This window comes from Muntiacus reevesi, chromosome 15 (genome assembly GCF_963930625.1).
Source record: "Muntiacus reevesi chromosome 15, mMunRee1.1, whole genome shotgun sequence".
NCBI classification, from domain to species: Eukaryota; Metazoa; Chordata; class Mammalia; order Artiodactyla; family Cervidae; genus Muntiacus; species Muntiacus reevesi.
Window position 1 is genome coordinate 30,622,117 of NC_089263.1, and position 16,942 is coordinate 30,639,058.

The following is a 16,942-nucleotide window of genomic DNA, read 5'->3' on the forward strand; positions in this document are numbered from 1 at the left end:
CAATCAAGTTTTGGCAAACTTGAGTCAGTATGTCAGTTAAAAATAGAAACTCAACCCAAAATGTGTTTGGCAAATATCTACCTACGTATTGAGTAGTTCTCTTCTCTTGAATGCTATTGAATTTTCCATTTATCATTTTTAAATAAAACTAAAAATCTGCACATGTAGCTGAACAAGTAATAGCTTCCAAATTAATAATACAGTATGCAAGTCTCTTTTATAAGCATTCACTGAGAACAAAATTATGCCATTTTGGAAAGAGAATTCCTGTGAGACTGGTCCTTAGTAGCTATGATATTTCAAAACACTGTTTTTATTTCTATATAAACACTATTGTGACTCCTTTATAAGTTGGCAGCCAACTTTGCCAAAAGCTTAAATAAACTGTTTTCATCAAATAAGTGTCTTCATTGGACCCTCCACCAGATCCATTCAGAGTATTAAAACAGGCCTACATAAATAAAGTTTTATTGAAAGTTATGTGTTGTCATGGCTACTTGTGATCTACAGAGTTGAACAGAGACATGAATTGTGACAGAGAGCATATGGCCCACAAAACCTAAAGTATTTACTGTCTAGCCCTTTGTAGAAAAAAAATTACCTCTACCAGAAATTTTTCAAAATAAACTGAATAAAATTCTCTCACCATTTCTCTGCAATTTATTTGTCTATGAGACGAAAGCAACACTGTACTTATAAGACGTCTTAAGTGCAACTGACTCTTTAATATTTATACTATGTGGAAACTCATTTGTATAAGATACTGTTCTGAAATACTGAACCAGAGCAGAGTTGACTCAGCAACTCAGATGAAGCAAAATCTTCTCAGACTCAAAAGGCAAAACACAAAACGTCTACACCCAGCACCACCCTAATTACTATTACTCAGCATTAAGTATGGTATTGTTATAGGAAATTCAATAATGACAGAAGCAAATTTGTGGGCCATTGAAGGATTTTCAAGTGAAAAAAAATGGCTATATGTAGTTAAAACAAACACACTTTAAATTTTTGCAAACAGAATAAATGCTGTTAAATTTTCAATGATACTGTCTCACTGTAAAGCCATGTTTAAGTTTTCAAGTGAAAAACCCAAGAGCTAAACCCCAGATTAAAATGTCAGATATTTAGGTATTCAATAAATATCTGGTGAATAAAGAGAACATTATGTGAAGCTCAGGCTATTGCCTTCACTGCCATTATTTTTGTATGTTTCAATTTTCACTCTCCTCAGTTAAGAATCCAGACCTAGCAAAGAAAGTGAAGTCGCTCAGTCGTGTCCAATGCTTTGCAACCCTGTGGACTATAGCTTACCAGGCTCCTCCATCCACGGGATTCTCCAGGCAAGAATACAGGAATGGGTTGCCATTTTAATCCAGCCCTGACACTCCCCAAGATCACTGTCATAGGAAGACTATCTGGGAATGGGTGCTGATACTGCCTCAGTCTGCAGAGGAGATGGACCAAAAAAACCCCAAAACCCAGCAAAAAACCCAAATCACACTGTATGAAAACTCTTCACAGAAAACCCTGAGGCCTGAAAAACATGTCATTTTTTCTAGGGATAGAAGAGGCATTCAGATGCTACCTGGGCCTCTGGTCTCACCAAACTGCCTTCTGAAGTCAAAGTCCAGTGAGTAATAAATGGCATTTAGAATTTTCAAAAGATTGGGCTTAGAGCAGTATATTTAAATAAGGAAGGAGCTTAGGTTTTGGAATGAGTCAGAAAGACTCACTAGTTTCACAACTCTAGCAACTATTTCCTATGTGATGCAAGCTACTTAACCTCTCTGAGCCTCCATCTCTGCATGAGGATAATGATGGTGCTACTTTCATGGGATTATGATGATGATTAAAGGAGATATCATAGGAGGGCCTAATCTCTGGAATGTAAAAAATTATACACAATAGCAGCTAAACATATATAGGACCATAGGTCAGGTATATATTCCTCATAAAATCCATTAGGTAGGTACTATCATTAAACTTGCTCAAGGTCACAAAATCAGCAAGAGCCAGAGCCAGATGTCAGGCCAGGAAGTATGGCTCCAGTATCCATGCTCTTAACTACCTCATTATATTGCCGATATTATTAGAATGAGCATTCCAGTTATTCTAAATGATGGTTCTACGTAAAACAAAGTGTTTGAAGCCCTTCTATGTCAACATTTGAATTATAATAGATTTTTAGTTTGGGAACAATCCTGCTCTGTTGGTAGCACAAAGCTAATACTATGGTCACAGCTCAGTTTCAGTAACTGTGCAGGTCACGTAACTTCAGTCGGCAGCAGGGTGGGGGGGGGGGGGAGTTCCAAAACCCCAGAACATTTAGGCTGGCTTTGAGAGAATAGAAAAGGCAAAAATCAAACACCTCCTCTCCAAGAAATTACCTCAAAAGGGATTTGAATGGCACCACAAAAAGATTCAGTGCTAGAAGGGTCCTCAGTTTAATTTTTAAACTACAAAGTGGAAACCAAAGCCAAGAGAGCAGCGTAGCTTTCCTCATGTCTATAGTTAACCATCCTTCGTGTCGGACCATCTACAGGACCACTTTTCCATCATACCGCTTTGTCTAGATTCCTACTGAACTCAGTGCCTAATTAATACCTCAACTGAAAAGTCATGTATAGTTTGTTGCACAATATAAAGATACTGGAAGTCAGTGGTGGGGAAAGAGTGTTTTACCAACAATGTTTAAAGAATCCTACCTGAATAAGACATAGTCAACTTGTTGACTCTGAACAAACTGCAGACATGCTGCTGCTGCTGCTGCTAAGTCGCTTCAGTCGTGTCTGACTCTGTGCAACCCCATAGACGGCAGCCCACCAGACTCCCCCATTCCTGGGATTCTCCAGGCAAGAACACTGGAGTGGGGTGCCATTTCCTTCTCCAATGCATGAAAGTGAAAAGTGAAAGTGAAGTCTCTCAGTCATGTCTGACTCTTAGCGACCCCATGGACTGCAGCCCACCAGGCTCCTCCATCCATGGGATTTTCCAGGCATGAGTACTGACATATAAATTAGTAAACATTCCTAATGTACTTCTAAACTATTGCTATGTTCTCAACATAAGCTAAGCCGCCAACAAAAATTATCTTCTTCTTTTTAGTATTTCCAACGAGAAAACTGCCATTAAGTCCTGATGATATTCCTCGTAACCTATTCTACAAAGACACTGTTCCCTTAAATTAATAAATTATATTAAAAAAATTCTTCCTTCTTGAAAACAAACACACATCAACACTTTTTTCCATTCTTTAAATTAATTTGTATTGGAATATAGTCATTTTACAAAGTTGTGTTGGTTTCTGCTGTACAACAAAGGGAACTGGCCGTATGTATACATGCATCTTCTCTTCCTTGGGTTTCCTTCCAATTTAGGTCACCACAGAGCACAAAGTAGAGCTCCCTGTGCTATACGGTAGGTTCTCATTAATTGTCTATTTTACACATAGTATCAATAGTGTATATATGTAAATTCCAATCTCCTAATTCATCCCACTGGTCCTTCCCCCTGCTTGATGTCTATATGTCTGTGTCTCTATTTCTGCTTTGCAAATAAGATCATCTATGCCATTTTTCTAGATTCCATATCTATATGTTATTTTTTTTCTCTTTCTGACTTACTTCACACTGTATGACAGTCCATATGTACATCAATGCTTTTAAAATAAAATGGTCATATACTTTACCATCCTCTCAGATACCTGGATATTCATTGCTCAGGTGTAAATACACTTAGCTTGCTCCAAAAACAATTTTGTAAGGTAGAAACTCCCTCATGATAAGCTACACATACTTGTCTTCAAACATATCTTACCTTTGGTTTCTTGCAAAAACTTTGTTATTCAAATTCAAAACAATAACATAAGGGAAGTGCCTTTATTACTGTTAGTAGCTGAAGTTTTCAACTCCTCTTTGCCACCTCTGACTAATGTCAATGCCTATGGTCTCCTCCTCTAACAGAAATGAAACTTATAGTTCAAATGGGGAGCTAACTCTCCAATGACATACTCCAGCAGCAAAACTTAAGATGAAACAACTAAGGCAAAAAAAAAAGACACTATCCAAAAAGATGTCTTTCAAAAATTACTTGAAAAGCCTTATGGGAATCCTTGAAAATCAAAAAACAATTAATTTCACTGGGAAAAAAGGAAAAATTTAACTAGTAATGATTAAGCGAAAGGGACAAACTACACATTCCAAAGGAACAACTATGAGACTTGGGGCAAGATTCAAAGATGAGGATTGATGAATCAAAAGTGACCTCAGTATTTTGGTGCCAGAGAAGCTATGTAGACAAGCACTTCTCTGACAAACCCAGAAGCCAGAAAATAGCTTGTTGATGGGAAAGGAAGGTAAGGTCAGTTTATCCCCTGGAAGTGAATGTTAGCAAGTGGGTATATTTCATACATCTTAAGTATATGCAGCTGGAGATAAGTAAATTGAAGACGCACAATTTCAGCCTCTTGCTGGGGTTTAAACACATGAAAATGTTAAATGACGAAGGTGGGCCTCCTGAGTAAAGGCTAAAGCCTCAGAATGACAGATATGATATGCTAACATAGAGCTAACGAAATTCACTTCTGAACCCTTAAGTGTATTACAAATACCTCTTCATATAGTTGCAGTAATCAGTGCTTACCTCCTTGCCCCCTGTTTAAAACAAATTCCAAATAAAAGACAGAAGCTTCACATTGGGATCTCATTTCTAGAAAGATATAATTTAGTACTATGGCAACAAACTCCAGAATGTTTATCTGAATCTTCTCTCCCTGAATCAAAGAATGTTTGCAATTTGCCTTCTCTGAACCATATCTACATTAAACCCCCACTTAGCTCATATATCTTTATCTCGACACATCTTACATTGATCACCTTTCTCTTTTAAAAAAGATTTATTTTATTTACTTATTATTTACTGATTTTTAGCTGCACTGGGTCTTTGTTGCTGCATGAGGGCTTTCTCTAGTAGTGGCAAAAGGGGGCTACTCTCTAGCTGCGGAATGTGGGCTTCTCATTGTGGCGGCGACTCTTGTGGAGTACAGACTCCAGGCACACAGGCTTCAGTAGCTGCAGCTCACAGGCTCTACAGTGCTGGCTCAGTAATCGTGGTGGATTGGCTTAGCTGCTCCAGGGCACGTGGGATCTTCCTGCACCAGGGATCAAACGCATGTCCCCTGCATTGACAGGTGGATTCTTAACCACCAGATCACCAGGCAAACCCTCACTTTTCTGTTAAATACACATAATATTTCTATTTCCACTTTCTCCTTTCCACTGACACTATTTTCACCCTCTGTTCTAGATCTATTGTGAAGTTAATTCTGAATCTCCAAGTTAAAAATGTGACACTATCAAAATAAAAAAATTCTCCATCAGACAAGATAACTGCTTTCTAAGTATTTCAATATGAAAAGTGCTTTAATGATGTTTTCTGCTTCCTATCTTTTATAATTGATCCACAATATCAACTTAACCTTCTTCACACTTTCTTTCCACCCATTTACTTTCTTTTACCTACTATTTTTATTTAGCCATACCATTTATAAGCTTCTATAGGAGATATTTTGACCCTCATTTTTAAAATTCAAATTTCTACCTCTGGAGGAAAAAAAATAATTTGTGGACTGAATCAACTCTGCCTCACTAAATAGCTGTGCAATCTTAAGACAAACTGTTTAACATTTTTGAGACCCCATTTTCTTATTTGTAAATGGGAGATAATATCACTCATCACACAGGGATGTTTTTCAAATTGAAGAAAAAGAAATGTAGCAAATCTAGGATGATAAGTGGTAAACAACATTTAATAAACTGGTGCTTATACATTAAAAAATGTGTTATGTTATTATCAAAATAATTATCTCATAGGCCATTACAGAAATTTGCTACCAAAAGCACTGGATGTACTTCCTAATTCTGGCCTCAATTCAAGAACAAAATACAAATCACATTACTGCAATTTTAATGGTGAAGCCATCAAGTGGAGTGTGTAATGGAAATATGGGCTATGACATTTGGGCAGAAAGGAGCTGGAACACAGGACCAGGAAAGCTAACTCTCAGGGTTTACTGTGTTCTAGAATCCCTGTATGTATAGATATACCCTTGAGGGCAGTATAATCTTGACTGTAAAAGCAAGGCTACAGTACATGTCAAGCAGAGAGCTGCTACATTTCATTTAGTCTCCCAATTTCAAGCAGAAATGATTAGTGCAAGTGTGCATTTCACTGCTGATTTGAAACATGGAACAACAACCACAGTGATGATGTTGATAGATACTAATTTTGCAATTAATATTTGAGACTTACTCCATACCAGTATGCACACTATGCTAAGTGTTTTCTATTCATCATTAACTCTCACAACAATCCTATGAGGTTGGATACTTTTATCCTATTCGACAAACAAAACTAACCAAAAAACCCTGAAGCCTAGCAGAGCTGAAATTCAGACCAAGGTAACAGTGAAAATTTCAAAGATCCAGTAATATAAGTTATGTGCTGACAGTAAGATACCTAATATTTCAGCAGTCTGAGCTATTTGGGTATCTGTGTGGGAAGCAGAGCATCATACTCACTCAACTGTATAAGCAAAAGCACGAGGGAGGTAGAAAAAGGGTTACATCCCAGAGTAGCAATTCTGGAACTTTCAAATATTAAAAATCATGACATTGTCAAATTGAGCATGGCCTACTGTGGGGATAATTAGAGCTCTCTAGATCAAAGGTTCTGTTTTCCACCTTACACATGCTGGTGGATGAGGGTATCAGAAGCTGATGCTATGTGCCATCATTTGCTCAAGACACCACCATGTACCCCCACACACCCCCACACATCCCCACACACCTCCACACACCCCCACACACCTCCTCCTGCCCCCACACGCCTCCACACGCCTCCTGAGTGAGATTCTCAGAACGTCAGCAGCACCTCTGTGCCTTCTCACCCTTTTCAGGAAAGTGCATTAGAGTGAAAATGAGTAAAATTGGTATGAGTTTTTCTCGGCATCAGATAAGTAAATATTAAAATATATTGAATATTGGCACTATATACTAGGCTAAGTTAAGTTCTAAGCCCTTTGCTATATTAATCCTCAAATGACATTATGAATTAGGTACTATTTTATTCCCATTTTACAGATAAGGTAACTGAGACACAAAATAAGTAATTTGCTGAAGATTACACATAAGAGAAATGACAGTGCAAGATTCTAATAAGGAGGTCTGGTTCCAGATCCTTAGTTCTTAAACACAAAAACAAATTGCTTCTCAGTTTTGCTAGGACATGAACAAGTAGACAGGTACGCTGGGTAATTCCAGAAATGCTGCACAACCAAGTTGATGGCACAATTGAAAAGATAACTTCTGCCTCTGTGGATACATCCAAAAGGCTGGCTCCCTAATGTCTTCTACCAGGAATTTAGTTTAATGTCACAGGGACCTTGGATTCCAAGCCCACAGGCCCAGAAGAAAACGTCATTTAGAACCTCTCCCCTTATCCTTGGATAAGCTGAGCAATAGGAATTTTCTTAGTAGCCCAGCAAACGACATTGGTTATGAGGCAGCCCAGCCCTATAACGCTATTGCTGGACCATAAGGAATGAACAAAGCTTCACAAAAAGAACAGGAACACAATCCCTTGCTCTGAAAAGCTCTATGCATTCAAGAGTCACTCAGTCTTCTGGGTAGGGTTGTTCACATACTATCCAGGCAGTATTCTAAGTGCTGGAATACACCTGTGAACAAGAGGTCTCACAATCATGGAGCTCATTTCCTAGTGTCACAGAAATATGGGTCTATATGGACCTATAAAGGTCAACTCCAAATACAAGAGGGAAAGGTATTGGCACCATCCTAAATTCTCGGTGGAAAAAAAAATGTGAGGAAAAGATGTAAGGGGGCACTATTTACTCTGAATGGCAGGAATGCTGGAATCTTTTCAACTACAACTTAAGAAAACCAGGCCAAACTATTGCACTACTGCCAAAGCTGATGCCAACTTGAAATGAAAGCAATGTAGCTGGATGGCACTGTTTCTGCCTCAGGCTAGGAAAACAGTGCCCACCTACAAGTTCCTAAAGAGAGAAAAGGAAAGGACAAAGACATAGAAGCCTGGGTTGTTTATCTCTTTTTAGAACCTACTCCCAAAATAGAAAAAGGAAATCACTAGCAAAGAATCCTAAGTTCTGCTGTATCTTGACAATGTTAGTATCAGTGTTCAAACTAATACAAGGAAAAAGGATGACAAATAGCATCAAAGAAATTTAAGAAGAGGTCTTTTTCCAACAGCAGGTGGAAGCTGGGGCCAGATATGGTTCAGAGTCCTTTGTCCAAACAGAGCAGATAATACACAAGAAATAGAGGAAGGAAGAATACCACACACATACTAAAAACTGGTTATTCACCTACAGGTTCTCCTTAAGTAAGAATTCCAGAAGCTGAGATATGACGAAGCATTAGATACTTTCATCCCCAGGCCTACAGATATCTCCATCTCAGAATGGCCAAACTGATGCCACTCACAAAAGCCTGTACAGCATGCACCTCTACATTGTACCTGCCATGCAACAGACACCCTCTCATTCTTGTGTTCTCCTCTGGGCGCGGAGATATGGGAAGGCAAAGATGGCACTTTATTTTGTATCCCAGCATTTAGCACCAGCCCCATTACAAAGAAGGCACTCAAAAACTTAGGAACTTCAGTTTTAGATTGCTAAAAACAGCAATCATCCTTAATATACAAATAATTAAAATAGAAACTACTGGTGGGAGACACACCAAAAACTACTCATCATGACTGTTCATTTTGAATGGTTTGGCCAAAGTCTACCTAAGTAAAACTAACTTAGGTAATAAGTTAGATAATGCTAATCCACATGAAAAAACAGAAGCAATACTTATAAAAGAAAGTTAAGCATAGTAGGAGAGCAAAATAACTCAAATTGCTGGTAATTTACTAAAAAGCTTAAGTGCTCAGCATGATAGATGTGTTAATACCAATTCAATTCAAGGCCAATCTCTGCAGCCCTAACTGCCTGGTTATTTTCAACTCATGGCTCAAAAAGACTGACAGGCTTCATATATGTGGCATTTATGCACTCATTCACTCATTCATACATCTTCATGTTTTATCATGCTAGACATACTGGGAGGTGCAGGGGATCTAACACTAAACAGGAAAATACAGGGCTCCTACCTTCATGGATGGGCTTTCTGGTCACATTCATCAATGAAGATGCGTATAGCTTAGATGTAAGCTGCTTTTATCCATCCTGTCTCACTGCAGAAAAACTGTAATCTTTTTTGTTCTTCTCACCTCCATGTGGGAACTCAGTGACACAAGTGTAACTCAGTTTCAATGACATTAAATCATGTACCTAAAACAGTATGACACAATTCGGGCATTTTTTTAAAAGAAGATGAAATAATCCAACTATGGATTAATCAATTTTTGCTTCTTCTCACAATTCTGGTTTTTTAAAAAAACTTAATATGTTCTGCATACATAGAAAACAAAAATAGAGAAATATAATGGTTTTCACCCTTTGTAGATTAAAAGCTCTAAGCCTGTGCATAATGGGTCTATTCCAAGAGCACTATTTTTAATTTTTTAAAAAATGTAATAAACTTAAACTACCACTCAATGCTAAGGAATACTGTGTAGTAGTTAAAGAATAACTCAAAACTATATGTAATGACATGAAAAAGATATTCCATATTGACATAGAGGACTGAACGCAGAACAATGTATGCGATATGTTAAAAATATAGAGACAAAATAAGACTGCACACACACACAGAATAAAAGATCTGGATATCAAAAACTGCAGTGGTTATCCCTAGGTGGCAAATAAAGAAAGGGAGAGATATGCAGGAGAAATTTGGCTTGTTTTTCTATACATATTGCTGCGTCACTTAATTTCTTCTGAGATATTATTCATCTATTTTTTTAATTTTTAAAAATTTCTAAACTGTCTCTAAAACCAGATAAACATCCATTATTAGGTATTTGGTCCTTAACATTCCTACAGAAAGAAGCAATCCTGTTTGAATAGTCAGAATAAATAACATAGCATTTTTAATATAATTTTTATTTTATGTTGGAATAGAGTTGATTTTACAATGTATTAGTTTCAGGTGTTCAGTAAAGCAATTTAGTTGTACATATACATATATTTTATTCTTTTCCCATATAGGTTATTACAGAATATTGAGTAGAGTTCCCTGTGCTATATAGTAGGTTTCTGTTGATTATTTTATATACAGTAGTATGTATGTTAATCCTACCCTCCTAATTTATCCCTCCACTCACTTTCCCTCTTTGCAACCATAAGGTTATTTTCTATGTCTGTGCATTTGTTTCTGTTTTGTAAATAAGTTCACTTGTATTGCCTTTAGATTTCACATATAACTGATATTATATGATACCTTGAGTTACTTCACTTAACATGATAATCTCTAGGTCTATCCACGTTGCTGCAAATGGCATTATTTCATTCTTCTTTATGATTGAGTAATATTCCATTGTATATATGTACTGCATCTTTATCTATTCATCTATCGACAGACATTTAGGTTGCTTTCATATCTTGGCCATTGTAAAGAGCATTACAATGAACACTGGGGTGCTATCTTTTCAAAGCATGGTTTTCTACAGCTATATACCCAGGAGTTGGACTGTTGGATCATATGGTAGCTCTGTTTTTAGTTTTTTAAGGAACCTCCATACTGTTCTCTGTAGTGGCTGTACCAATTTACATTGCCACCAATGTTGTAGGAAGGTTCCCTTTTCTACATACACCCTCTCCAGCATTTACTGTTTGTAGACTTTTTAAAGATGACCATTCTGACTGGTGTGAAGTGATGCTTCATTGTAGGTTTGATTTGTATTTCTTTACAAATTAGCAATGTTGAACATCTTTTCATGTGCTTTTTGGCCATCTGCATGTCTTCTTTGGAGAAATGTGAAATAACATTTAGACACAACAAAATACTTACATTATATAAGTGGCAAGAACTTGGAAAAATTAAACTCTAAAAGGAGTAGATCAGAGAAAGAAATCCTATACTATTTTCAAAATATTTGACATTTGTCAAAGTATTTGACGTATTTCAAAATATTCTAAGGTATTGGAACTAGGTTGTGCTTAGTCACTCAGTCATGTCCAACTCTTTGCAACCCCATGGACTGTAGCCTGCCAGGCTCCTTTGTCCATGGGGATTCTCCAGGCAAGAATCCTGGAGTGGGTTGCCATGCCCTCCTCCAGAGGATCTTTCCACCCCAGGGACTGAATACAAGTCTCCCCGCATTACAGGCATATTCTTTACCATCAGAGGAAACAGGGAAGTCCATGAATACTGGAGTGGGTAGCCTATCCCTTCTCCAGGAGATCTTCCCAACCCAGGAACTGAACAGGAGTCTCGTGCATAGAAGGTAGATTTTTCACCAGCTAAGGTACCAGGGAAACCCAGAACTAGGTTAGACACTATAAAAACTGCTTTCATATATAACCTGTAATTCATTTACTATAAATGTGCTTTACAGATTAACAGTTCACAATATCCTCAAGCTGCAAACTACTGTCTCCAAAATAAAAATGAGCATCTCTTTTTTCTTCCCTAGAGAAAAGTTTTGCTATATATACATACCATTTCTTTTCCTCTGAACAGTTCAATCTGCTGTCAATTCAAGCAGGAGTTCAACTGTAGCGCTTAAACCCTAAGAATATATTGTTTTCTTACTCTTTCAATATCTTCTCAGAAATGTTATCTAAGGACCAGAAATGGAAATATTACCATGAGAGTCAATCTGCTCTAGTCATAAGAAAACTGTTAAGGGTTTGAAAAGAACTAGTTCATGAAACTAAAATCATTTTCCTTTTCTGCTTCTTTAAAAACTCAATGCAAAAGTTGTAGCTAATGGCTCAACTACATTCCCAAATCAGCTAGGAACATATTTTTTTTATTTTTCACAGATTATTATTCATTTGAACTCCCATCAGTCAGACACTAACATCAAAAGAGCCAAAACTTAATGCAGAGCATATTGTCAAACGCATGACTACAATTTGGTATATACTAAATAAGCTAGTGTACTGTTATTGGGAACTTCTGCTGATCTAGATTGGAATTTTTAAGGGCCTAATTTAAAAAAAAAAAAAACAACTATTCAGGACTAGATTACAACAAGCAGTCATGAAATGAACTTATTTTAACCAAATATTGTTAGTATTTTCTAATCTAAGAATGAGTAGATGCAAGATACATAAGAAATGAAACTAAAGAAAAAGGACAAAATTTCAACCCTCTTTCCCATGTGCCAGAGCACAGTACCAAAAAGTAAAATTTAGAATGGAATAGAAATAAGCAGAGAATTTTGCATATCACAATTGCTTTAAAAATGCACTTCTAGTCATCAGGGGAAAAAGATCAACAAGGGAAGAAAAGAAGCAAGTTATCTCTTCCCTGCCTTATACTGAGGCAAATCATTTCATTTAATCAACAGATCACTCATTTTTCATTTGGCCAAGTGTTCTACACTATTACTGCATATACCTTTTAATAGTACTTACTATATTTCTTCTCACTAAAACTTTTAAATATTTACCATCATGTGAAGAAAAAGGGGGGGGGGGGCGGAAATCAAGTATGATTGGGTTATCTTTCTGTTCCAAATATCCAAAGATAGTCAAAGGTTTGAGGTGAAGGTAGAAGTGGGAGAATATAATAAAAACAGAAAAGTATGCCAACTACTTTCAGACAGTATCATTTAGTTCACAGTGTCCTAGTGCATTGCCAACATTCAATTTCTCCCCTAAAATTCCTCACTTACACCCAAGAAACAACAAGGCATATGTCACACTACACATGCTATCTCACAGGCAGCTTGCTTACTTCATTCCTAATAGAAAAAAAATTAATATACCCTAAAAATGAGAAATATCTCTAAAAATGGGGAAATGTACTCTAAAAATGGAAAATATCCAAATTTTCAATTGCTACAGATGACCAAGTAAGTGTGCAGTTATAGAAAGTTATTTATATATTGCTACTTTGCTTCCAAAACAATTTTGGCATCCAATGAGCTTGCATTTGTGTCTCGATCAGGATGAGCTTTAAGATTGGGTACAGTAAAAAGTCATGTCTATCTCCCAATAACAACAAAATTTCTAACTGCATATATACTATTAACAGATGTAAAGATGCTTAAGTGCTAGACCTTTTTTGGAGGAAGGGATGTGCTGGGTCTCCGTTGCTGTGCGGGCTTTTCTCTAGCTGTGGCAAGAGGGAGCTACTCTCTAATTGCAGTGTGTGGGCTTCTCACTGCAGTGGATTCCCATGTTGTGGAGCACGGGCCCTAGGTGTGCAGACTTCAGTAGTTGCAGCTCCCAGGTTCTAGACAACAGATTCAGTAGCTGTGGCATCTGGGCTTAGTTGCTTCATAGCATGTGGGATCTTCACAGACAGGGATCAAACCTGTGTCTCCTGCACTGGCAGGCGGATTCTTTACCCCTGAGCCACCAGGGAATCCCTAGAATTTAGACATATAGCTAACGCTTAAGATAAACTCTGATAAAATATTAATGGTAAGGAAAAATACAACCACAACAGGCAATCCTATCCATGGTTTGTACAAGGCAAATATTACTATACTTCTCACATTCCAGTAAACACCTTAAATAAGAAGAAATAATACAAACCAAGTCCAGTAGTTTCCATTTGTAGGACTCTCAGTTTAGGAAGTTCTTGTAAATACATTCAACTTTTGTATTCAATAATTAGCATGTTAATTCAATATTCATTTATAAATGAATAAGGTATATCCCTTCAGGCTTCCTTCATCCAATTTGACAATAAAAATCAGATTGAGAAAAAATAGCAGGATTATCTCCATTTTACAAAACAAAATAAAAGCTTATAGATGCTAAGGAATTTTTTCCCCATGATCACAAATTAAAAGCAAAGCATTTTCAGTATTCTACTTTATACATTCAATTTATACCACTAGCCTCCTGATCATGCCACAGCTTTCTTATCATGTCACGAATTCATTTTAGAAAGAAGAGAATGATTTTAATTGCTATTGTTCCTTAAAAATAATGATAAGGATTACGATAAATGTGTATATATGTGTGTGTACATAGATATATGTTACATGTTCATATGTAATACATACATGTGTATATGTCTTTGTTACTGACTTCATAAAGGTGTTCTGTACATGACTAATAAAAATTTATTTCTCCTCAGGTCTTAAACTCTTGCAAACTCTTTGTTATCCAAAATCCTTAGTAGGAATTGATTTTATTGACTATCTGAGAATTAACTTCAAGTATTATACCTAGCAAACCTTTGGACGACTACAAATTTAACATTATTGTGTAACATGAGGGCTTCCCAAGTGGTAAACAGCCAGCCTACCAATGCAGGAGACTTAAGAGACACAGGTTTGATCCCTGGGTTGGGAAGATACCCTGGAAGTGGACACAGGAACTCATTTCAGTATTCTTGCCAGGAGAATCCCATGGAGAGAGGAGCTTGGTGAGCTAGTCAACAAGGTCACAAAGAGTCAGACACAACTGAAGCAACTTAGCATGTATAACATGAAGATCCATAAATACAAGAATGTGTAATTTCATTGAGGCAAAGTTTTAAAATTTCATGAGACACCAAAGTGAGTGCTCAATATCCACAGTGCAACCCTGCTTTGCTGCTTTCTTCTCTTTAACCCCCTTGTAGAGTACCTGGAAAGTGTATTTTATCACATCTTATGGAGAAAATTATATGCTCTAGGACTGTGCTAATATTAGCCACATGTGGCTACAGAGCACTTGAAACACAGCTAGTCTGAAATGATGTGCCATAAGTGGAAAAAAACCTGAAATTTGAAGACATAGTAAGAAAAGACTAAAACAACTCAAAATTTTTTTATATTGAAGACTTAGGGACATGGGGAGAGGGGAGGAGAGGGTGAGATGTACTGAGAGAGTAACATGGAAATGTACATTACCATATGTAAAATAGATAGCCAACAGTAATTTGCTGCATGGCTCAGGAAACTCAAACAGGGGCTCTGTATCAACCTAGAGAGGAGGGATGGGGAGGGGGATGGGAGGGAGGTTCAAGTGGGAGGGGACATATGTAGGATTTTCTGATATGAGAAAATATTATCAGAAGAAAAAGGATATAAAATTATAAAAGGCAGAGATGCTTCAAACATGCTTGTGAAGTTATTCAAATTTAGTTTAGCAATATGAAAAAGAGAAATATACCAATTCCTCTAAATGAAAAGAATCTCCTATAGAGCATGAATGTACTGTCTCCTCCACCAGTCTTACCCCTGCATGCTTCTCACAGCATGACCAGCTTACTGAACTGACTAATCTGATACATTAATGATATCTTTACAATAAACAGTATGATGTCAATTAGGTATTTTGAAAAGTAATACATGTACAACAAAGGAGGTGGAGTGAGGCAACAAATTATTAGTACCAGTTGTCCCTGGATGGTAGAGTAACAATTCCTCTTTTTCACTTATTCTATATTTTTCCAATTTTTTCTACATTGAGGGTTGAAGGTGGAGGTGTAGGAAGATCCTAAACTCCCCTCCTCTGATGAACACAACAAATCTACAGCTACATATGGAATAATTCCAACAGAAAGGGACCTAAAAACTGGATAAACAGAACCACCTCAACAAAGGATAAAAGAACAGCAAGAGATTGTGAAGACAGACAGAGACACAATCTCACCAAGGAAAAAACCCACACCCCAGACTCAGTGAATTACAATTGGGAGGGATCATCAAGGAACAAATCATTTCCCTCAGGAGCAAGATATTCAAGCTCCATATCAAGCAAACCAACTCCGAGGTCCTGCAAAGACCTGGTTTTGAAAATCAACAGAGAATATGCCCAGAAAAACTACAGAATAGAAAACATAGTCTTAAACGGCTCATGCATAAATTCACTAGACCTGAAAACCCGTGCAAAAACAATAAAGTCCATTGCCCATAGGTGAGGGAAATACATTTATTAATCTTGAATTCCTAGAAGAAGAGAGAAAGAAAAGAACCAAAAAAATTATTTGAAGAAAGAGTGACTGAAAATATCCCTAATCTGAGGAAAGAAATAGACATTCAGGTTCTGCAAGGCCAGAGAGTTCCAAATAAGCTCAAGCCAAAGAGACACACACAAAGATCCATTACAATTAAAATGGCAAAAGTTAAGGATAGAGAGAGAATCCTACAAGCAGTAAGAGAAAAACAACTTGCTATATATGAGGGAAATGACATAAGGTTTTTAGCAGATTTTTCAGTAAAAACTTCCTTCAGCCAGAAGGAAGTAGCATGACATATTCAAAGTGCTGAAAAGGAAAAATTTCCAACCAAAATTGTCTACCCAATAAGGTTATTGTTCAGAATTGAAGGAGAGATCAAGAGTTTCCTAGATAAGCAAAAGCTAAAGGAACCATCATCACTAAACCAGCCCTAAAAGAAATATTTAAAAGACTTCTTTAAGCTGAAAAAAATTGGCAATAATCAATAATGAGAAAACACATGAAAGTAAAAATCTCACTGGAAAAGGCAAATATATAATAAAAGTGGTGAATCAATCACTGATAAAGCAAGCATGAAAGTTAAAAGACAAGTAGCAAGAGTAACTAAAACTTACAATCTTAATTAAGAGATGTATAAAATAAGGTATAAAATGTATCATCAAAAGTATAAAACATCAGAGGAAAGGGGTAAAAAGATAAACTGGAACAAATTCCAAAGCCTTCCTAAAACTGGCTGCTACTTACATAGGATGTCATATGTGAACCTTACAGCAACCACAAGGAAAAAGCATATAGTACACACACAAAAGAACATGAAAAAGGAATAATATAACACTAAAGAAAACCACCAAAACACAAAAGAAGACAGAAGAGAAGAA

General features: G+C 36.8%; 1 protein-coding gene across 8 annotated transcripts in view; it reads right to left on the bottom strand.

Annotated features, from left to right (window-relative positions):
* The window catches only part of PEAK1 (pseudopodium enriched atypical kinase 1), a 309,359-nt gene that overhangs the window by 273,705 nt on the left and 18,712 nt on the right, over positions 1–16,942 (bottom strand). Inside the window, exon 1 of one of the 8 annotated variants that reach the window (XM_065906973.1) lies at positions 9,199–9,292. The exons of the other annotated variants lie outside the window; for them this stretch is intronic. The gene's annotated coding sequence lies outside the window, so the exon portion shown is untranslated. Of the gene's footprint in view, positions 1–9,198; positions 9,293–16,942 lie in introns of those variants that run through there. 8 annotated transcript variants of the gene reach the window in all.